At 54.3% G+C, this 21,236-nt stretch overlaps 7 non-coding genes across 7 annotated transcripts; all 7 read right to left on the bottom strand.

The window, feature by feature from the left end:
• Window positions 1-468: 468 nt before the first annotated feature.
• On the bottom strand, window positions 469-587 carry LOC138558698 (5S ribosomal RNA). Its single transcript, XR_011298818.1, has one exon. It is a non-coding gene; the product is annotated as a 5S ribosomal RNA (ribosomal RNA).
• A 4,100-nt stretch (window positions 588-4,687) lies between these two features.
• LOC138558697 (5S ribosomal RNA) lies at window positions 4,688-4,806 on the bottom strand. Its single transcript, XR_011298817.1, has one exon. It is a non-coding gene; the product is annotated as a 5S ribosomal RNA (ribosomal RNA).
• Window positions 4,807-7,925: 3,119 nt separating this feature from the next.
• LOC138558696 (5S ribosomal RNA) lies at window positions 7,926-8,044 on the bottom strand. Its single transcript, XR_011298816.1, has one exon. It is a non-coding gene; the product is annotated as a 5S ribosomal RNA (ribosomal RNA).
• A 3,115-nt stretch (window positions 8,045-11,159) lies between these two features.
• On the bottom strand, window positions 11,160-11,277 carry LOC138559014 (5S ribosomal RNA). The gene has a single exon (XR_011299132.1). It is a non-coding gene; the product is annotated as a 5S ribosomal RNA (ribosomal RNA).
• Window positions 11,278-14,397: 3,120 nt separating this feature from the next.
• Window positions 14,398-14,516, bottom strand: LOC138559003 (5S ribosomal RNA). The gene has a single exon (XR_011299121.1). It is a non-coding gene; the product is annotated as a 5S ribosomal RNA (ribosomal RNA).
• Window positions 14,517-17,635: 3,119 nt separating this feature from the next.
• LOC138558918 (5S ribosomal RNA) lies at window positions 17,636-17,754 on the bottom strand. The gene has a single exon (XR_011299036.1). It is a non-coding gene; the product is annotated as a 5S ribosomal RNA (ribosomal RNA).
• Window positions 17,755-20,875: 3,121 nt separating this feature from the next.
• LOC138558695 (5S ribosomal RNA) lies at window positions 20,876-20,994 on the bottom strand. The gene has a single exon (XR_011298815.1). It is a non-coding gene; the product is annotated as a 5S ribosomal RNA (ribosomal RNA).
• Window positions 20,995-21,236: the final 242 nt, after the last annotated feature.

The following is a 21,236-nucleotide window of genomic DNA, read 5'->3' as shown; positions in this document are numbered from 1 at the left end:
CTCCCTCCCTTCCTGCCTCTTGTAGGCACTTCTCCCCCGTGAGCACTTCCCGCTCCAGGTGTCCCCTTGTCTCCCAGGGTGCACTCTTCCTCTAGAGCCCACATATGCAGATGAGGCCCATCCACTTGCCTCCCCTAGCTGTAGGGGGCCTTGCGCGTCCCCTGGAGAGAAAACGGGGAGACGCTGGAGGTGCTTTGCCAGGGACACGAGTGGCCCTTTCTGGCTGCATCCACCCACCCGAGGCGGCAAGCTGCTGCCCTGGCTTCAGTCTCCTGCTGCTGCTGCTCCAAGTTAGTTTGGCGACAACGTGTCCGCCTCTGACGGGGCTCTGCATTGGAGCGAGGGCTGCTGTCTGCCCCTGTGCCTTTTTCACGCGCCGTGTTTGTTAAAATTAAAAGCGGAATGGAGGAAAAATGTAGTTCAAGACGGAGAAGACGAACGCCGCCTATCGGGCACAGAGTAGCAAAATGCCTACAGCACCTGGTATTCCCAGGCGGTCTCCCATCCAAGTACTAACCAGGCCCGACCCTGCTTAGCTTCCGAGATCGGACGAGATCGGGCGCATTCAGGGTGGTATGGCCGTAGGCGAAGAGTGCGCCGATTCCGAGCCTCTTGTGCTGTGTCGGCTCCTCCGACGTCCACTGCCCTCTTGCAAGGCTGAACGCTGTCCTCTGCAGTGTGCTTCTGCCCTTCTTTTTGCCTCAAGCTCAGGAGCCACAGCTGCCAGCTTGGAAAAGCAACGAGCAGCTCCATGCACCCACTTTTGAAATACCCACTTGCCTACTCATGTTTGCAAAGAAAGTGTCTGTAAATTCAGGCCAAGCCACACTTGCACTCACTCACCCAAGCATCCGTTCCTTACAAAACTTTAAAAAAAAACTCGGAAAGAAAGATGGAAATAAACACACACACAATTTTCCTGCTGGGGGCTCCTCGACGCTTTGGAAGGCAGAGGGTGATGTTGGTTGAGGCCCTTACCATATCGGGCTGGTGACCTACAAGTCCAGGAAAGAAGCAGGCCCAGTAACAGCAGCTGAGGCCCCCAGCCCAGCCCAGCCCAGGCAGGCATCAGCTTAAGGCTGACTCTCTACCCCACTGCTGCCCCAAGTTGGTTTGGCAAAAGTTTGCAAAGAAGCTGCCCGTGAATTTACCTCAAGCCACACTAGCACTCACCCAGGCGTCAGTTCCTTACAAAAATAGAAAGCACCTCTAAAAAAAGAAGAAATAAACACACACACAATTTTCCTGCTGCGGTCTCCTCGACTCTTTGGAAGGCAGAGGGCGATGTTGGTTGAGGCCTTACCTTCTCAGGCTGGCGGCCTACAAGTCCAGGAAAGAAGCAGGCCCAGTAACAGCAACTGAGGCCCCCAGCCCAGCCACGCCTAGGCAGGCATCAGCGGAAGGCTGACTCTCTACCCCAGTGCTGCCCCAAGTTGTTTTGGCAAAAGTTTGCAAAGAAGCTGCCCGTAAATTTACCTCAAGCCACACTAGCACTCACCCAGGCGTCGGTTCCTTACAAAAATAGAAAGCATCTCTAAAAAAGAAGAAATAAACACACACACAATTTTCCTGCTGGGGACTCCTCGACTCTTTGGAAGGCAGAGGGCGATGTTGGTTGAGGCCCTTACTTTCTCCGGCTGGTGGCCTACAAGTCCAGGAAAGAAGCAGGCCCAGTAACAGCAGCTGAGGCCCCCAGCCCAGCCACGCCTAGGCAGGCATCAGCAGAAGGCTGACTCTCTACCCCACTGCTGCCCCAAGTTGGTTTGGCAAAAGTTTGCAAAGAAGATGCCTGTAAATTTAACTCACGCCACACTAGCACTCACCCAGGCGTCAGTTCCTTACAAAAATAGAAAGCACCTCTAAAAAAAGAAGAAATAAACACACACACAATTTTCCTGCTGCGGTCTCCTCGACTCTTTGGAAGGCAGAGGGCGATGTTGGTTGAGGCCTTACCTTCTCAGGCTGGCGGCCTACAAGTCCAGGAAAGAAGCAGGCCCAGTAACAGCAACTGAGGCCCCCAGCCCAGCCACGCCTAGGCAGGCATCAGCGGAAGGCTGACTCTCTACCCCAGTGCTGCCCCAAGTTGGTTTGGCAAAAGTTTGCAAAGAAGCTGCCCGTAAATTTACCTCAAGCCACACTAGCACTCACCCAGGCGTCGGTTCCTTACAAAAATAGAAAGCATCTCTAAAAAAAGAAGAAATACACACACACAATTTTCCTGCTGGGGACACCTCGACTCTTTGGAAGGCAGAGGGCGATGTTGGTTGAGGCCCTTACCTTCTCGGGCTGGTGGCCTACAAGTCCAGGAAAGAAGCAGGCCCAGTAACAGCAGCTGAGGCCCCCAGACCAGCCCAGCCCAGGCAGGCATCAGCAGAAGGCTGACTCTCTACCCCACTGCTGCTCCAAGTTGGTTTGGCAAAAGTTTGCAAAGAAGATGCCTGTAAATTTAGCTCACGCCACACTAGCACTCACCCAGGCGTCGTTTCCTTACAAAAATAGAAAGCATCTCTAAAAAAGAAGAAATAAACACACACACAATTTTCCTGCTGGGGACTCCTCGACTCTTTGGAAGGCAGAGGGCGATGTTGGTTGAGGCCCTTACTTTCTCCGGCTGGTGGCCTACAAGTCCAGGAAAGAAGCAGGCCCAGTAACAGCAGCTGAGGCCCCCAGCCCAGCCACGCCTAGGCAGGCATCAGCAGAAGGCTGACTCTCTACCCCACTGCTGCCCCAAGTTGGTTTGGCAAAAGTTTGCAAAGAAGATGCCTGTAAATTTAACTCACGCCACACTAGCACTCACCCAGGCGTCAGTTCCTTACAAAAATAGAAAGCACCTCTAAAAAAAGAAGAAATAAACACACACACAATTTTCCTGCTGCGGTCTCCTCGACTCTTTGGAAGGCAGAGGGCGATGTTGGTTGAGGCCTTACCTTCTCAGGCTGGCGGCCTACAAGTCCAGGAAAGAAGCAGGCCCAGTAACAGCAACTGAGGCCCCCAGCCCAGCCACGCCTAGGCAGGCATCAGCGGAAGGCTGACTCTCTACCCCAGTGCTGCCCCAAGTTGATTTGGCAAAAGTTTGCAAAGAAGCTGCCCGTAAATTTACCTCAAGCCACACTAGCACTCACCCAGGCGTCGGTTCCTTACAAAAATAGAAAGCATCTCTAAAAAAAGAAGAAATACACACACACAATTTTCCTGCTGGGGACACCTCGACTCTTTGGAAGGCAGAGGGCGATGTTGGTTGAGGTCCTTACCTTCTCGGGCTGGTGGCCTACAAGTCCAGGAAAGAAGCAGGCCCAGTAACAGCAGCTGAGGCCCCCAGACCAGCCCAGCCCAGGCATGCATCAGCAGAAGGCTGACTCTCTACCCCACTGCTGCCCCAAGTTGTTTTGGCAAAAGTTTGCAAAGAAGCTGCCCGTAAATTTACCTCAAGCCACACTAGCACTCACCCAGGCGTCGGTTCCTTACAAAAATAGAAAGCATCTCTAAAAAAGAAGAAATAAACACACACACAATTTTCCTGCTGGGGACTCCTCGACTCTTTGGAAGGCAGAGGGCGATGTTGGTTGAGGCCCTTACTTTCTCCGGCTGGTGGCCTACAAGTCCAGGAAAGAAGCAGGCCCAGTAACAGCAGCTGAGGCCCCCAGCCCAGCCACGCCTAGGCAGGCATCAGCAGAAGGCTGACTCTCTACCCCACTGCTGCCCCAAGTTGGTTTGGCAAAAGTTTGCAAAGAAGCTGCCCGTGAATTTACCTCAAGCCACACTAGCACTCATCCAGGCGTCAGTTCCTTGCAAAAATAGAAAGCACCTCTAAAAAAAGAAGAAATAAACACACACACAATTTTCCTGCTGCGGTCTCCTCGACTCCTTAGAAGGCGGAGGGCAACCTTCGCCGCTGGTGGCCTTCACATGCAGGAAAGAAGCACACCCAGGAACAGCAGCTGAGGCTCCCAGCCCAGGCAGGCTTCAGCTGAAGGCCGACTTGGGAAGCACTGAGGCCAGACCCTGGGCTCCTGGGTCCCTCGGCTGAAGGCTCGAGGCCAGACCCCTTGGCTCCTGTGTCCCTTGGCTGAAGGCTCGACCAGTGCTCGACCAGGCTCGATCAGGCGAGATATTAGGTAGCATGGGGCCCAGCTGGGACTTCTAGGAAGCTTAGGGTGACGGCCGCTTCTGCCCCATCATCCAGAGGCCTGGCTATGGAGAGGCATGATGTGGCCTCCCTCCCTTCCTGCCTCTTGTAGGCACTTCTCCCCCGTGAGCACTTCCCGCTCCAGGTGTCCCCTTGTCTCCCAGGGTGCACTCTTCCTCTAGAGCCCACATATGCAGATGAGGCCCATCCACTTGCCTCCCCTAGCTGTAGGGGGCCTTGCGCGTCCACTGGAGAGAAAACGGGGAGACGCTGGAGGTGCTTTGCCAGGGACACGAGTGGCCCTTTCTGGCTGCATCCACCCACCCGAGGCGGCAAGCTGCTGCCCTGGCTTCAGTCTCCTGCTGCTGCTGCTGCTGCTCCAAGTTAGTTTGGCGACAACGTGTCCGCCTCTGACGGGGCTCTGCATTGGAGCGAGGGCTGCTGTCTGCCCCTGTGCCTTTTTCACGCGCCGTGTTTGTTAAAATTAAAAGCGGAATGGAGGAAAAATGTAGTTCAAGACGGAGAAGACGAACGCCGCCTATCGGGCACAGAGTAGCAAAATGCCTACAGCACCTGGTATTCCCAGGCGGTCTCCCATCCAAGTACTAACCAGGCCCGACCCTGCTTAGCTTCCGAGATCGGACGAGATCGGGCGCATTCAGGGTGGTATGGCCGTAGGCGAAGAGTGCGCCGATTCCGAGCCTCTTGTGCTGTGTCGGCTCCTCCGACGTCCACTGCCCTCTTGCAAGGCTGAACGCTGTCCTCTGCAGTGTGCTTCTGCCCTTCTTTTTGCCTCAAGCTCAGGAGCCACAGCTGCCAGCTTGGAAAAGCAACGAGCAGCTCCATGCACCCACTTTTGAAATACCCATTTGCCTACTCATGTTTGCAAAGAAAGTGTCTGTAAATTCAGGCCAAGCCACACTTGCACTCACTCACCCAAGCATCCGTTCCTTACAAAACTTTAAAAAAAAACTCGGAAAGAAAGATGGAAATAAACACACACACAATTTTCCTGCTGGGGGCTCCTCGACGCTTTGGAAGGCAGAGGGTGATGTTGGTTGAGGCCCTTACCATATCGGGCTGGTGACCTACAAGTCCAGGAAAGAAGCAGGCCCAGTAACAGCAGCTGAGGCCCCCAGCCCAGCCCAGCCCAGGCAGGCATCAGCTTAAGGCTGACTCTCTACCCCACTGCTGCCCCAAGTTGGTTTGGCAAAAGTTTGCAAAGAAGCTGCCCGTGAATTTACCTCAAGCCACACTAGCACTCACCCAGGCGTCAGTTCCTTACAAAAATAGAAAGCACCTCTAAAAAAAGAAGAAATAAACACACACACAATTTTCCTGCTGCGGTCTCCTCGACTCTTTGGAAGGCAGAGGGCGATGTTGGTTGAGGCCTTACCTTCTCAGGCTGGCGGCCTACAAGTCCAGGAAAGAAGCAGGCCCAGTAACAGCAACTGAGGCCCCCAGCCCAGCCACGCCTAGGCAGGCATCAGCGGAAGGCTGACTCTCTACCCCAGTGCTGCCCCAAGTTGTTTTGGCAAAAGTTTGCAAAGAAGCTGCCCGTAAATTTACCTCAAGCCACACTAGCACTCACCCAGGCGTCGGTTCCTTACAAAAATAGAAAGCATCTCTAAAAAAGAAGAAATAAACACACACACAATTTTCCTGCTGGGGACTCCTCGACTCTTTGGAAGGCAGAGGGCGATGTTGGTTGAGGCCCTTACTTTCTCCGGCTGGTGGCCTACAAGTCCAGGAAAGAAGCAGGCCCAGTAACAGCAGCTGAGGCCCCCAGCCCAGCCACGCCTAGGCAGGCATCAGCAGAAGGCTGACTCTCTACCCCACTGCTGCCCCAAGTTGGTTTGGCAAAAGTTTGCAAAGAAGATGCCTGTAAATTTAACTCACGCCACACTAGCACTCACCCAGGCGTCAGTTCCTTACAAAAATAGAAAGCACCTCTAAAAAAAGAAGAAATAAACACACACACAATTTTCCTGCTGCGGTCTCCTCGACTCTTTGGAAGGCAGAGGGCGATGTTGGTTGAGGCCTTACCTTCTCAGGCTGGCGGCCTACAAGTCCAGGAAAGAAGCAGGCCCAGTAACAGCAACTGAGGCCCCCAGCCCAGCCACGCCTAGGCAGGCATCAGCGGAAGGCTGACTCTCTACCCCAGTGCTGCCCCAAGTTGGTTTGGCAAAAGTTTGCAAAGAAGCTGCCCGTAAATTTACCTCAAGCCACACTAGCACTCACCCAGGCGTCGGTTCCTTACAAAAATAGAAAGCATCTCTAAAAAAAGAAGAAATACACACACACAATTTTCCTGCTGGGGACACCTCGACTCTTTGGAAGGCAGAGGGCGATGTTGGTTGAGGCCCTTACCTTCTCGGGCTGGTGGCCTACAAGTCCAGGAAAGAAGCAGGCCCAGTAACAGCAGCTGAGGCCCCCAGACCAGCCCAGCCCAGGCAGGCATCAGCAGAAGGCTGACTCTCTACCCCACTGCTGCTCCAAGTTGGTTTGGCAAAAGTTTGCAAAGAAGATGCCTGTAAATTTAGCTCACGCCACACTAGCACTCACCCAGGCGTCGTTTCCTTACAAAAATAGAAAGCATCTCTAAAAAAGAAGAAATAAACACACACACAATTTTCCTGCTGGGGACTCCTCGACTCTTTGGAAGGCAGAGGGCGATGTTGGTTGAGGCCCTTACTTTCTCCGGCTGGTGGCCTACAAGTCCAGGAAAGAAGCAGGCCCAGTAACAGCAGCTGAGGCCCCCAGCCCAGCCACGCCTAGGCAGGCATCAGCAGAAGGCTGACTCTCTACCCCACTGCTGCCCCAAGTTGGTTTGGCAAAAGTTTGCAAAGAAGCTGCCCGTGAATTTACCTCAAGCCACACTAGCACTCACCCAGGCGTCAGTTCCTTACAAAAATAGAAAGAATCTCTAAAAAAGAAGAAATAAACACACACACAATTTTCCTGCTTCTATCCCCTCGACTCCTTGGAAGGCGGAGGGCAACCTTCGCCGCTGGTGGCCTTCACATGCAGGAAAGAAGCACACCCAGGAACAGCAGCTGAGGCTCCCAGCCCAGGCAGGCTTCAGCTGAAGGCCGACTTGGGAAGCACTGAGGCCAGACCCTGGGCTCCTGGGTCCCTCGGTTGAAGGCTCGAGGCCAGACCCCTTGGCTCCTGTGTCCCTTGGATGAAGGCTCGACCAGTGCTCGACCAGGCTCGATCAGGCGAGATATTAGGTAGCATGGGGCCCAGCTGGGACTTCTAGGAAGCTTAGGGTGACGGCCGCTTCTGCCCCATCATCCAGAGGCCTGGCTATGGAGAGGCATGATGTGGCCTCCCTCCCTTCCTGCCTCTTGTAGGCACTTCTCCCCCGTGAGCACTTCCCGCTCCAGGTGTCCCCTTGTCTCCCAGGGTGCACTCTTCCTCTAGAGCCCACATATGCAGATGAGGCCCATCCACTTGCCTCCCCTAGCTGTAGGGGGCCTTGCGCGTCCCCTGGAGAGAAAACGGGGAGACGCTGGAGGTGCTTTGCCAGGGACACGAGTGGCCCTTTCTGGCTGCATCCACCCACCCGAGGCGGCAAGCTGCTGCCCTGGCTTCAGTCTCCTGCTGCTGCTGCTCCAAGTTAGTTTGGCGACAACGTGTCCGCCTCTGACGGGGCTCTGCATTGGAGCGAGGGCTGCTGTCTGCCCCTGTGCCTTTTTCACGCGCCGTGTTTGTTAAAATTAAAAGCGGAATGGAGGAAAAATGTAGTTCAAGACGGAGAAGACGAACGCCGCCTATCGGGCACAGAGTAGCAAAATGCCTACAGCACCTGGTATTCCCAGGCGGTCTCCCATCCAAGTACTAACCAGGCCCGACCCTGCTTAGCTTCCGAGATCGGACGAGATCGGGCGCATTCAGGGTGGTATGGCCGTAGGCGAAGAGTGCGCCGATTCCGAGCCTCTTGTGCTGTGTCGGCTCCTCCGACGTCCACTGCCCTCTTGCAAGGCTGAACGCTGTCCTCTGCAGTGTGCTTCTGCCCTTCTTTTTGCCTCAAGCTCAGGAGCCACAGCTGCCAGCTTGGAAAAGCAACGAGCAGCTCCATGCACCCACTTTTGAAATACCCACTTGCCTACTCATGTTTGCAAAGAAAGTGTCTGTAAATTCAGGCCAAGCCACACTTGCACTCACTCACCCAAGCATCCGTTCCTTACAAAACTTTAAAAAAAAACTCGGAAAGAAAGATGGAAATAAACACACACACAATTTTCCTGCTGGGGGCTCCTCGACGCTTTGGAAGGCAGAGGGTGATGTTGGTTGAGGCCCTTACCATATCGGGCTGGTGACCTACAAGTCCAGGAAAGAAGCAGGCCCAGTAACAGCAGCTGAGGCCCCCAGCCCAGCCCAGCCCAGGCAGGCATCAGCTTAAGGCTGACTCTCTACCCCACTGCTGCCCCAAGTTGGTTTGGCAAAAGTTTGCAAAGAAGCTGCCCGTGAATTTACCTCAAGCCACACTAGCACTCACCCAGGCGTCAGTTCCTTACAAAAATAGAAAGCACCTCTAAAAAAAGAAGAAATAAACACACACACAATTTTCCTGCTGCGGTCTCCTCGACTCTTTGGAAGGCAGAGGGCGATGTTGGTTGAGGCCTTACCTTCTCAGGCTGGCGGCCTACAAGTCCAGGAAAGAAGCAGGCCCAGTAACAGCAACTGAGGCCCCCAGCCCAGCCACGCCTAGGCAGGCATCAGCGGAAGGCTGACTCTCTACCCCAGTGCTGCCCCAAGTTGTTTTGGCAAAAGTTTGCAAAGAAGCTGCCCGTAAATTTACCTCAAGCCACACTAGCACTCACCCAGGCGTCGGTTCCTTACAAAAATAGAAAGCATCTCTAAAAAAGAAGAAATAAACACACACACAATTTTCCTGCTGGGGACTCCTCGACTCTTTGGAAGGCAGAGGGCGATGTTGGTTGAGGCCCTTACTTTCTCCGGCTGGTGGCCTACAAGTCCAGGAAAGAAGCAGGCCCAGTAACAGCAGCTGAGGCCCCCAGCCCAGCCACGCCTAGGCAGGCATCAGCAGAAGGCTGACTCTCTACCCCACTGCTGCCCCAAGTTGGTTTGGCAAAAGTTTGCAAAGAAGATGCCTGTAAATTTAACTCACGCCACACTAGCACTCACCCAGGCGTCAGTTCCTTACAAAAATAGAAAGCACCTCTAAAAAAAGAAGAAATAAACACACACACAATTTTCCTGCTGCGGTCTCCTCGACTCTTTGGAAGGCAGAGGGCGATGTTGGTTGAGGCCTTACCTTCTCAGGCTGGCGGCCTACAAGTCCAGGAAAGAAGCAGGCCCAGTAACAGCAACTGAGGCCCCCAGCCCAGCCACGCCTAGGCAGGCATCAGCGGAAGGCTGACTCTCTACCCCAGTGCTGCCCCAAGTTGGTTTGGCAAAAGTTTGCAAAGAAGCTGCCCGTAAATTTACCTCAAGCCACACTAGCACTCACCCAGGCGTCGGTTCCTTACAAAAATAGAAAGCATCTCTAAAAAAAGAAGAAATACACACACACAATTTTCCTGCTGGGGACACCTCGACTCTTTGGAAGGCAGAGGGCGATGTTGGTTGAGGCCCTTACCTTCTCGGGCTGGTGGCCTACAAGTCCAGGAAAGAAGCAGGCCCAGTAACAGCAGCTGAGGCCCCCAGACCAGCCCAGCCCAGGCAGGCATCAGCAGAAGGCTGACTCTCTACCCCACTGCTGCTCCAAGTTGGTTTGGCAAAAGTTTGCAAAGAAGATGCCTGTAAATTTAGCTCACGCCACACTAGCACTCACCCAGGCGTCGTTTCCTTACAAAAATAGAAAGCATCTCTAAAAAAGAAGAAATAAACACACACACAATTTTCCTGCTGGGGACTCCTCGACTCTTTGGAAGGCAGAGGGCGATGTTGGTTGAGGCCCTTACTTTCTCCGGCTGGTGGCCTACAAGTCCAGGAAAGAAGCAGGCCCAGTAACAGCAGCTGAGGCCCCCAGCCCAGCCACGCCTAGGCAGGCATCAGCGGAAGGCTGACTCTCTACCCCACTGCTGCCCCAAGTTGGTTTGGCAAAAGTTTGCAAAGAAGCTGCCCGTGAATTTACCTCAAGCCACACTAGCACTCATCCAGGCGTCAGTTCCTTGCAAAAATAGAAAGCACCTCTAAAAAAAGAAGAAATAAACACACACACAATTTTCCTGCTGCGGTCTCCTCGACTCCTTAGAAGGCGGAGGGCAACCTTCGCCGCTGGTGGCCTTCACATGCAGGAAAGAAGCACACCCAGGAACAGCAGCTGAGGCTCCCAGCCCAGGCAGGCTTCAGCTGAAGGCCGACTTGGGAAGCACTGAGGCCAGACCCTGGGCTCCTGGGTCCCTCGGCTGAAGGCTCGAGGCCAGACCCCTTGGCTCCTGTGTCCCTTGGCTGAAGGCTCGACCAGGCTCGATCAGGCGAGATATTAGGTAGCATGGGGCCCAGCTGGGACTTCTAGGAAGCTTAGGGTGACGGCCGCTTCTGCCCCATCATCCAGAGGCCTGGCTATGGAGAGGCATGATGTGGCCTCCCTCCCTTCCTGCCTCTTGTAGGCACTTCTCCCCCGTGAGCACTTCCCGCTCCAGGTGTCCCCTTGTCTCCCAGGGTGCACTCTTCCTCTAGAGCCCACATATGCAGATGAGGCCCATCCACTTGCCTCCCCTAGCTGTAGGGGGCCTTGCGCGTCCACTGGAGAGAAAACGGGGAGACGCTGGAGGTGCTTTGCCAGGGACACGAGTGGCCCTTTCTGGCTGCATCCACCCACCCGAGGCGGCAAGCTGCTGCCCTGGCTTCAGTCTCCTGCTGCTGCTGCTGCTGCTCCAAGTTAGTTTGGCGACAACGTGTCCGCCTCTGACGGGGCTCTGCATTGGAGCGAGGGCTGCTGTCTGCCCCTGTGCCTTTTTCACGCGCCGTGTTTGTTAAAATTAAAAGCGGAATGGAGGAAAAATGTAGTTCAAGACGGAGAAGACGAACGCCGCCTATCGGGCACAGAGTAGCAAAATGCCTACAGCACCTGGTATTCCCAGGCGGTCTCCCATCCAAGTACTAACCAGGCCCGACCCTGCTTAGCTTCCGAGATCGGACGAGATCGGGCGCATTCAGGGTGGTATGGCGTAGGCGAAGAGTGCGCCGATTCCGAGCCTCTTGTGCTGTGTCGGCTCCTCCGACGTCCACTGCCCTCTTGCAAGGCTGAACGCTGTCCTCTGCAGTGTGCTTCTGCCCTTCTTTTTGCCTCAAGCTCAGGAGCCACAGCTGCCAGCTTGGAAAAGCAACGAGCAGCTCCATGCACCCACTTTTGAAATACCCACTTGCCTACTCATGTTTGCAAAGAAAGTGTCTGTAAATTCAGGCCAAGCCACACTTGCACTCACTCACCCAAGCATCCGTTCCTTACAAAACTTTAAAAAAAAACTCGGAAAGAAAGATGGAAATAAACACACACACAATTTTCCTGCTGGGGGCTCCTCGACGCTTTGGAAGGCAGAGGGTGATGTTGGTTGAGGCCCTTACCATATCGGGCTGGTGACCTACAAGTCCAGGAAAGAAGCAGGCCCAGTAACAGCAGCTGAGGCCCCCAGCCCAGCCCAGCCCAGGCAGGCATCAGCTTAAGGCTGACTCTCTACCCCACTGCTGCCCCAAGTTGGTTTGGCAAAAGTTTGCAAAGAAGCTGCCCGTGAATTTACCTCAAGCCACACTAGCACTCACCCAGGCGTCAGTTCCTTACAAAAATAGAAAGCACCTCTAAAAAAAGAAGAAATAAACACACACACAATTTTCCTGCTGCGGTCTCCTCGACTCTTTGGAAGGCAGAGGGCGATGTTGGTTGAGGCCTTACCTTCTCAGGCTGGCGGCCTACAAGTCCAGGAAAGAAGCAGGCCCAGTAACAGCAACTGAGGCCCCCAGCCCAGCCACGCCTAGGCAGGCATCAGCGGAAGGCTGACTCTCTACCCCAGTGCTGCCCCAAGTTGTTTTGGCAAAAGTTTGCAAAGAAGCTGCCCGTAAATTTACCTCAAGCCACACTAGCACTCACCCAGGCGTCGGTTCCTTACAAAAATAGAAAGCATCTCTAAAAAAGAAGAAATAAACACACACACAATTTTCCTGCTGGGGACTCCTCGACTCTTTGGAAGGCAGAGGGCGATGTTGGTTGAGGCCCTTACTTTCTCCGGCTGGTGGCCTACAAGTCCAGGAAAGAAGCAGGCCCAGTAACAGCAGCTGAGGCCCCCAGCCCAGCCACGCCTAGGCAGGCATCAGCAGAAGGCTGACTCTCTACCCCACTGCTGCCCCAAGTTGGTTTGGCAAAAGTTTGCAAAGAAGATGCCTGTAAATTTAACTCACGCCACACTAGCACTCACCCAGGCGTCAGTTCCTTACAAAAATAGAAAGCACCTCTAAAAAAAGAAGAAATAAACACACACACAATTTTCCTGCTGCGGTCTCCTCGACTCTTTGGAAGGCAGAGGGCGATGTTGGTTGAGGCCTTACCTTCTCAGGCTGGCGGCCTACAAGTCCAGGAAAGAAGCAGGCCCAGTAACAGCAACTGAGGCCCCCAGCCCAGCCACGCCTAGGCAGGCATCAGCGGAAGGCTGACTCTCTACCCCAGTGCTGCCCCAAGTTGGTTTGGCAAAAGTTTGCAAAGAAGCTGCCCGTAAATTTACCTCAAGCCACACTAGCACTCACCCAGGCGTCGGTTCCTTACAAAAATAGAAAGCATCTCTAAAAAAAGAAGAAATACACACACACAATTTTCCTGCTGGGGACACCTCGACTCTTTGGAAGGCAGAGGGCGATGTTGGTTGAGGCCCTTACCTTCTCGGGCTGGTGGCCTACAAGTCCAGGAAAGAAGCAGGCCCAGTAACAGCAGCTGAGGCCCCCAGACCAGCCCAGCCCAGGCAGGCATCAGCAGAAGGCTGACTCTCTACCCCACTGCTGCTCCAAGTTGGTTTGGCAAAAGTTTGCAAAGAAGATGCCTGTAAATTTAGCTCACGCCACACTAGCACTCACCCAGGCGTCGTTTCCTTACAAAAATAGAAAGCATCTCTAAAAAAGAAGAAATAAACACACACACAATTTTCCTGCTGGGGACTCCTCGACTCTTTGGAAGGCAGAGGGCGATGTTGGTTGCTGCCCTTACCTTCTCGGGCTGGTGGCCTACAAGTCCAGGAAAGAAGCAGGCCCAGTAACAGCAGCTGAGGCCCCCAGCCCAGCCACGCCTAGGCAGGCATCAGCAGAAGGCTGACTCTCTACCCCACTGCTGCCCCAAGTTGGTTTGGCAAAAGTTTGCAAAGAAGATGCCTGTAAATTTAACTCACGCCACACTAGCACTCACCCAGGCGTCAGTTCCTTGCAAAAATAGAAAGCACCTCTAAAAAAAGAAGAAATAAACACACACACAATTTTCCTGCTGCGGTCTCCTCGACTCCTTAGAAGGCGGAGGGCAACCTTCGCCGCTGGTGGCCTTCACATGCAGGAAAGAAGCACACCCAGGAACAGCAGCTGAGGCTCCCAGCCCAGGCAGGCTTCAGCTGAAGGCCGACTTGGGAAGCACTGAGGCCAGACCCTGGGCTCCTGGGTCCCTCGGCTGAAGGCTCGAGGCCAGACCCCTTGGCTCCTGTGTCCCTTGGCTGAAGGCTCGACCAGTGCTCGACCAGGCTCGATCAGGCGAGATATTAGGTAGCATGGGGCCCAGCTGGGACTTCTAGGAAGCTTATGGTGACGGCCGCTTCTGCCCCATCATCCAGAGGCCTGGCTATGGAGAGGCATGATGTGGCCTCCCTCCCTTCCTGCCTCTTGTAGGCACTTCTCCCCCGTGAGCACTTCCCGCTCCAGGTGTCCCCTTGTCTCCCAGGGTGCACTCTTCCTCTAGAGCCCACATATGCAGATGAGGCCCATCCACTTGCCTCCCCTAGCTGTAGGGGGCCTTGCGCGTCCACTGGAGAGAAAACGGGGAGACGCTGGAGGTGCTTTGCCAGGGACACGAGTGGCCCTTTCTGGCTGCATCCACCCACCCGAGGCGGCAAGCTGCTGCCCTGGCTTCAGTCTCCTGCTGCTGCTGCTCCAAGTTAGTTTGGCGACAACGTGTCCGCCTCTGACGGGGCTCTGCATTGGAGCGAGGGCTGCTGTCTGCCCCTGTGCCTTTTTCACGCGCCCTGTTTGTTAAAATTAAAAGCGGAATGGAGGAAAAATGTAGTTCAAGACGGAGAAGACGAACGCCGCCTATCGGGCACAGAGTAGCAAAATGCCTACAGCACCTGGTATTCCCAGGAGGTCTCCCATCCAAGCACTAACCAGGCCCGACCCTGCTTAGCTTCCGAGATCGGACGAGATCGGGCGCATTCAGGGTGGTATGGCCGTAGGCGAAGAGTGCGCCGATTCCGAGCCTCTTGTGCTGTGTCGGCTCCTCCGACGTCCACTGCCCTCTTGCAAGGCTGAACGCTGTCCTCTGCAGTGTGCTTCTGCCCTTCTTTTTGCCTCAAGCTCAGGAGCCACAGCTGCCAGCTTGGAAAAGCAACGAGCAGCTCCATGCACCCACTTTTGAAATACCCACTTGCCTACTCATGTTTGCAAAGAAAGTGTCTGTAAATTCAGGCCAAGCCACACTTGCACTCACTCACCCAAGCATCCGTTCCTTACAAAACTTTAAAAAAAAACTCGGAAAGAAAGATGGAAATAAACACACACACAATTTTCCTGCTGGGGGCTCCTCGACGCTTTGGAAGGCAGAGGGTGATGTTGGTTGAGGCCCTTACCATATCGGGCTGGTGACCTACAAGTCCAGGAAAGAAGCAGGCCCAGTAACAGCAGCTGAGGCCCCCAGCCCAGCCCAGCCCAGGCAGGCATCAGCTTAAGGCTGACTCTCTACCCCACTGCTGCCCCAAGTTGGTTTGGCAAAAGTTTGCAAAGAAGCTGCCCGTGAATTTACCTCAAGCCACACTAGCACTCACCCAGGCGTCAGTTCCTTACAAAAATAGAAAGCACCTCTAAAAAAAGAAGAAATAAACACACACACAATTTTCCTGCTGCGGTCTCCTCGACTCTTTGGAAGGCAGAGGGCGATGTTGGTTGAGGCCTTACCTTCTCAGGCTGGCGGCCTACAAGTCCAGGAAAGAAGCAGGCCCAGTAACAGCAACTGAGGCCCCCAGCCCAGCCACGCCTAGGCAGGCATCAGCGGAAGGCTGACTCTCTACCCCAGTGCTGCCCCAAGTTGTTTTGGCAAAAGTTTGCAAAGAAGCTGCCCGTAAATTTACCTCAAGCCACACTAGCACTCACCCAGGCGTCGGTTCCTTACAAAAATAGAAAGCATCTCTAAAAAAGAAGAAATAAACACACACACAATTTTCCTGCTGGGGACTCCTCGACTCTTTGGAAGGCAGAGGGCGATGTTGGTTGAGGCCCTTACTTTCTCCGGCTGGTGGCCTACAAGTCCAGGAAAGAAGCAGGCCCAGTAACAGCAGCTGAGGCCCCCAGCCCAGCCACGCCTAGGCAGGCATCAGCAGAAGGCTGACTCTCTACCCCACTGCTGCCCCAAGTTGGTTTGGCAAAAGTTTGCAAAGAAGATGCCTGTAAATTTAACTCACGCCACACTAGCACTCACCCAGGCGTCAGTTCCTTACAAAAATAGAAAGCACCTCTAAAAAAAGAAGAAATAAACACACACACAATTTTCCTGCTGCGGTCTCCTCGACTCTTTGGAAGGCAGAGGGCGATGTTGGTTGAGGCCTTACCTTCTCAGGCTGGCGGCCTACAAGTCCAGGAAAGAAGCAGGCCCAGTAACAGCAACTGAGGCCCCCAGCCCAGCCACGCCTAGGCAGGCATCAGCGGAAGGCTGACTCTCTACCCCAGTGCTGCCCCAAGTTGGTTTGGCAAAAGTTTGCAAAGAAGCTGCCCGTAAATTTACCTCAAGCCACACTAGCACTCACCCAGGCGTCGGTTCCTTACAAAAATAGAAAGCATCTCTAAAAAAAGAAGAAATACACACACACAATTTTCCTGCTGGGGACACCTCGACTCTTTGGAAGGCAGAGGGCGATGTTGGTTGAGGCCCTTACCTTCTCGGGCTGGTGGCCTACAAGTCCAGGAAAGAAGCAGGCCCAGTAACAGCAGCTGAGGCCCCCAGACCAGCCCAGCCCAGGCAGGCATCAGCAGAAGGCTGACTCTCTACCCCACTGCTGCTCCAAGTTGGTTTGGCAAAAGTTTGCAAAGAAGATGCCTGTAAATTTAGCTCACGCCACACTAGCACTCACCCAGGCGTCGTTTCCTTACAAAAATAGAAAGCATCTCTAAAAAAGAAGAAATAAACACACACACAATTTTCCTGCTGGGGACTCCTCGACTCTTTGGAAGGCAGAGGGCGATGTTGGTTGAGGCCCTTACTTTCTCCGGCTGGTGGCCTACAAGTCCAGGAAAGAAGCAGGCCCAGTAACAGCAGCTGAGGCCCCCAGCCCAGCCACGCCTAGGCAGGCATCAGCAGAAGGCTGACTCTCTACCCCACTGCTGCCCCAAGTTGGTTTGGCAAAAGTTTGCAAAGAAGCTGCCCGTGAATTTACCTCAAGCCACACTAGCACTCACCCAGGCGTCAGTTCCTTACAAAAATAGAAAGAATCTCTAAAAAAGAAGAAATAAACACACACACAATTTTCCTGCTTCTATCCCCTCGACTCCTTGGAAGGCGGAGGGCAACCTTCGCCGCTGGTGGCCTTCACATGCAGGAAAGAAGCACACCCAGGAACAGCAGCTGAGGCTCCCAGCCCAGGCAGGCTTCAGCTGAAGGCCGACTTGGGAAGCACTGAGGCCAGACCCTGGGCTCCTGGGTCCCTCGGTTGAAGGCTCGAGGCCAGACCCCTTGGCTCCTGTGTCCCTTGGCTGAAGGCTCGACCAGTGCTCGACCAGGCTCGATCAGGCGAGATATTAGGTAGCATGGGGCCCAGCTGGGACTTCTAGGAAGCTTAGGGTGACGGCCGCTTCTGCCCCATCATCCAGAGGCCTGGCTATGGAGAGGCATGATGTGGCCTCCCTCCCTTCCTGCCTCTTGTAGGCACTTCTCCCCCGTGAGCACTTCCCGCTCCAGGTGTCCCCTTGTCTCCCAGGGTGCACTCTTCCTCTAGAGCCCACATATGCAGATGAGGCCCATCCACTTGCCTCCCCTAGCTGTAGGGGGCCTTGCGCGTCCACTGGAGAGAAAACGGGGAGACGCTGGAGGTGCTTTGCCAGGGACACGAGTGGCCCTTTCTGGCTGCATCCACCCACCCGAGGCGGCAAGCTGCTGCCCTGGCTTCAGTCTCCTGCTGCTGCTGCTCCAAGTTAGTTTGGCGACAACGTGTCCGCCTCTGACGGGGCTCTGCATTGGAGCGAGGGCTGCTGTCTGCCCCTGTGCCTTTTTCACGCGCCGTGTTTGTTAAAATTAAAAGCGGAATGGAGGAAAAATGTAGTTCAAGACGGAGAAGACGAACGCTGCCTATCGGGCACAGAGTAGCAAAATGCCTACAGCACCTGGTATTCCCAGGCGGTCTCCCATCCAAGTACTAACCAGGCCCGACCCTGCTTAGCTTCCGAGATCGGACGCGATCGGGCGCATTCAGGGTGGTATGGCCGTAGGCGAAGAGTGCGCCGATTCCGAGCCTCTTGTGCTGTGTCGGCTCCTCCGACGTCCACTGCCCTCTTGCAAGGCTGAACGCTGTCCTCTGCAGTGTGCTTCTGCCCTTCTTTTTGCCTCAAGCTCAGGAGCCACAGCTGCCAGCTTGGAAAAGCAACGAGCAGCTCCATGCACCCACTTTTGAAATACCCACTTGCCTACTCATGTTTGCAAAGAAAGTGTCTGTAAATTCAGGCCAAGCCACACTTGCACTCACTCACCCAAGCATCCGTTCCTTACAAAACTTTAAAAAAAAACTCGGAAAGAAAGATGGAAATAAACACACACACAATTTTCCTGCTGGGGGCTCCTCGACGCTTTGGAAGGCAGAGGGTGATGTTGGTTGAGGCCCTTACCATATCGGGCTGGTGACCTACAAGTCCAGGAAAGAAGCAGGCCCAGTAACAGCAGCTGAGGCCCCCAGCCCAGCCCAGCCCAGGCAGGCATCAGCTTAAGGCTGACTCTCTACCCCACTGCTGCCCCAAGTTGGTTTGGCAAAAGTTTGCAAAGAAGCTGCCCGTGAATTTACCTCAAGCCACACTAGCACTCACCCAGGCGTCAGTTCCTTACAAAAATAGAAAGCACCTCTAAAAAAAGAAGAAATAAACACACACACAATTTTCCTGCTGCTGTCTCCTCGACTCTTTGGAAGGCAGAGGGCGATGTTGGTTGAGGCCTTACCTTCTCAGGCTGGCGGCCTACAAGTCCAGGAAAGAAGCAGGCCCAGTAACAGCAACTGAGGCCCCCAGCCCAGCCACGCCTAGGCAGGCATCAGCGGAAGGCTGACTCTCTACCCCAGTGCTGCCCCAAGTTGTTTTGGCAAAAGTTTGCAAAGAAGCTGCCCGTAAATTTACCTCAAGCCACACTAGCACTCACCCAGGCGTCGGTTCCTTACAAAAATAGAAAGCATCTCTAAAAAAGAAGAAATAAACACACACACAATTTTCCTGCTGGGGACTCCTCGACTCTTTGGAAGGCAGAGGGCGATGTTGGTTGAGGCCCTTACTTTCTCCGGCTGGTGGCCTACAAGTCCAGGAAAGAAGCAGGCCCAGTAACAGCAGCTGAGGCCCCAAGCCCAGCCACGCCTAGGCAGGCATCAGCAGAAGGCTGACTCTCTACCCCACTGCTGCCCCAAGTTGGTTTGGCAAAAGTTTGCAAAGAAGATGCCTGTAAATTTAACTCACGCCACACTAGCACTCACCCAGGCGTCAGTTCCTTACAAAAATAGAAAGCACCTCTAAAAAAAGAAGAAATAAACACACACACAATTTTCCTGCTGCGGTCTCCTCGACTCTTTGGAAGGCAGAGGGCGATGTTGGTTGAGGCCTTACCTTCTCAGGCTGGCGGCCTACAAGTCCAGGAAAGAAGCAGGCCCAGTAACAGCAACTGAGGCCCCCAGCCCAGCCACGCCTAGGCAGGCATCAGCGGAAGGCTGACTCTCTACCCCAGTGCTGCCCCAAGTTGGTTTGGCAAAAGTTTGCAAAGAAGCTGCCCGTAAATTTACCTCAAGCCACACTAGCACTCACCCAGGCGTCGGTTCCTTACAAAAATAGAAAGCATCTCTAAAAAAAGAAGAAATACACACACACAATTTTCCTGCTGGGGACTCCTCGACTCTTTGGAAGGCAGAGGGCGATGTTGGTTGAGGCCCTTACCTTCTCGGGCTGGTGGCCTACAAGTCCAGGAAAGAAGCAGGCCCAGTAACAGCAGCTGAGGCCCCCAGACCAGCCCAGCCCAGGCAGGCATCAGCTGAAGGCTGACTCTCTACCCCACTGCTGCTCCAAGTTGGTTTGGCAAAAGTTTGCAAAGAAGATGCCTGTAAATTTAGCTCACGCCACACTGGCACTCACCCAGGCGTCGTTTCCTTACAAAAATAGAAAGCATCTCTAAAAAAGAAGAAATAAACACACACACAATTTTCCTGCTGGGGACTCCTCGACTCTTTGGAAGGCAGAGGGCGATGTTGGTTGAGGCCCTTACTTTCTCCGGCTGGTGGCCTACAAGTCCAGGAAAGAAGCAGGCCCAGTAACAGCAGCTGAGGCCCCCAGCCCAGCCACGCCTAGGCAGGCATCAGCAGAAGGCTGACTCTCTACCCCACTGCTGCCCCAAGTTGGTTTGGCAAAAGTTTGCAAAGAAGCTGCCCGTGAATTTACCTCAAGCCACACTAGCACTCACCCAGGCGTCAGTTCCTTGCAAAAATAGAAAGCACCTCTAAAAAAAGAAGAAATAAACACACACACAATTTTCCTGCTGCGGTCTCCTCGACTCCTTAGAAGGCGGAGGGCAACCTTCGCCGCTGGTGGCCTTCACATGCAGGAAAGAAGCACACCCAGGAACAGCAGCTGAGGCTCCCAGCCCAGGCAGGCTTCAGCTGAAGGCCGACTTGGGAAGCACTGAGGCCAGACCCTGGGCTCCTGGGTCCCTCGGCTGAAGGCTCGAGGCCAGACCCCTTGGCTCCTGTGTCCCTTGGCTGAAGGCTCGACCAGGGCTCGACCAGGGCTCGATCAGGCGAGATATTAGGTAGCATGGGGCCCAGCTGGGACTTCTAGGAAGCTTAGGGTGACGGCCGCTTCTGCCCCATCATCCAGAGGCCTGGCTATGGAGAGGCATGATGTGGCCTCCCTCCCTTCCTGCCTCTTGTAGGCACTTCTCCCCCGTGAGCACTTCCCGCTCCAGGTGTCCCCTTGTCTCCCAGGGTGCACTCTTCCTCTAGAGCCCACATATGCAGATGAGGCCCATCCACTTGCCTCCCCTAGCTGTAGGGGGCCTTGCGCGTCCACTGGAGAGAAAACGGGGAGACGCTGGAGGTGCTTTGCCAGGGACACGAGTGGCCCTTTCTGGCTGCATCCACCCACCCGAGGCGGCAAGCTGCTGCCCTGGCTTCAGTCTCCTGCTGCTGCTGCTCCAAGTTAGTTTGGCGACAACGTGTCCGCCTCTGACGGGGCTCTGCATTGGAGCGAGGGCTGCTGTCTGCCCCTGTGCCTTTTTCACGCGCCCTGTTTGTTAAAATTAAAAGCGGAATGGAGGAAAAATGTAGTTCAAGACGGAGAAGACGAACGCCGCCTATCGGGCACAGAGTAGCAAAATGCCTACAGCACCTGGTATTCCCAGGCGGTCTCCCATCCAAGTACTAACCAGGCCCGACCCTGCTTAGCTTCCGAGATCGGACGAGATCGGGCGCATTCAGGGTGGTATGGCCGTAGGCGAAGAGTGCGCCGATTCCGAGCCTCTTGTGCTGTGTCGGCTCCTCCGACGTCCACTGCCCTCTTGCAAGGCTGAACGCTGTCCTCTGCAGTGTGCTTCTGCCCTTCTTTTTGCCTCAAGCTCAGGAGCCACAGCTGCCAGCTTGGAAAAGCAACGAGCAGCTCCATGCACCCACTTTTGAAATACCCACTTGCCTACTCATGTTTGCAAAGAAAGTGTCTGTAAATTCAGGCCAAGCCACAC

Source organism: Ambystoma mexicanum, unplaced genomic scaffold (genome assembly GCF_040938575.1).
Source record: "Ambystoma mexicanum isolate Mex_15411 unplaced genomic scaffold, UKY_AmexF1_1 Mex_scaf34, whole genome shotgun sequence".
Classification (NCBI taxonomy): domain Eukaryota; kingdom Metazoa; phylum Chordata; class Amphibia; order Caudata; family Ambystomatidae; genus Ambystoma; species Ambystoma mexicanum.
Note: the sequence above shows the minus strand (reverse complement) of the source record. Positions and strands in the feature narration are given on the sequence as shown.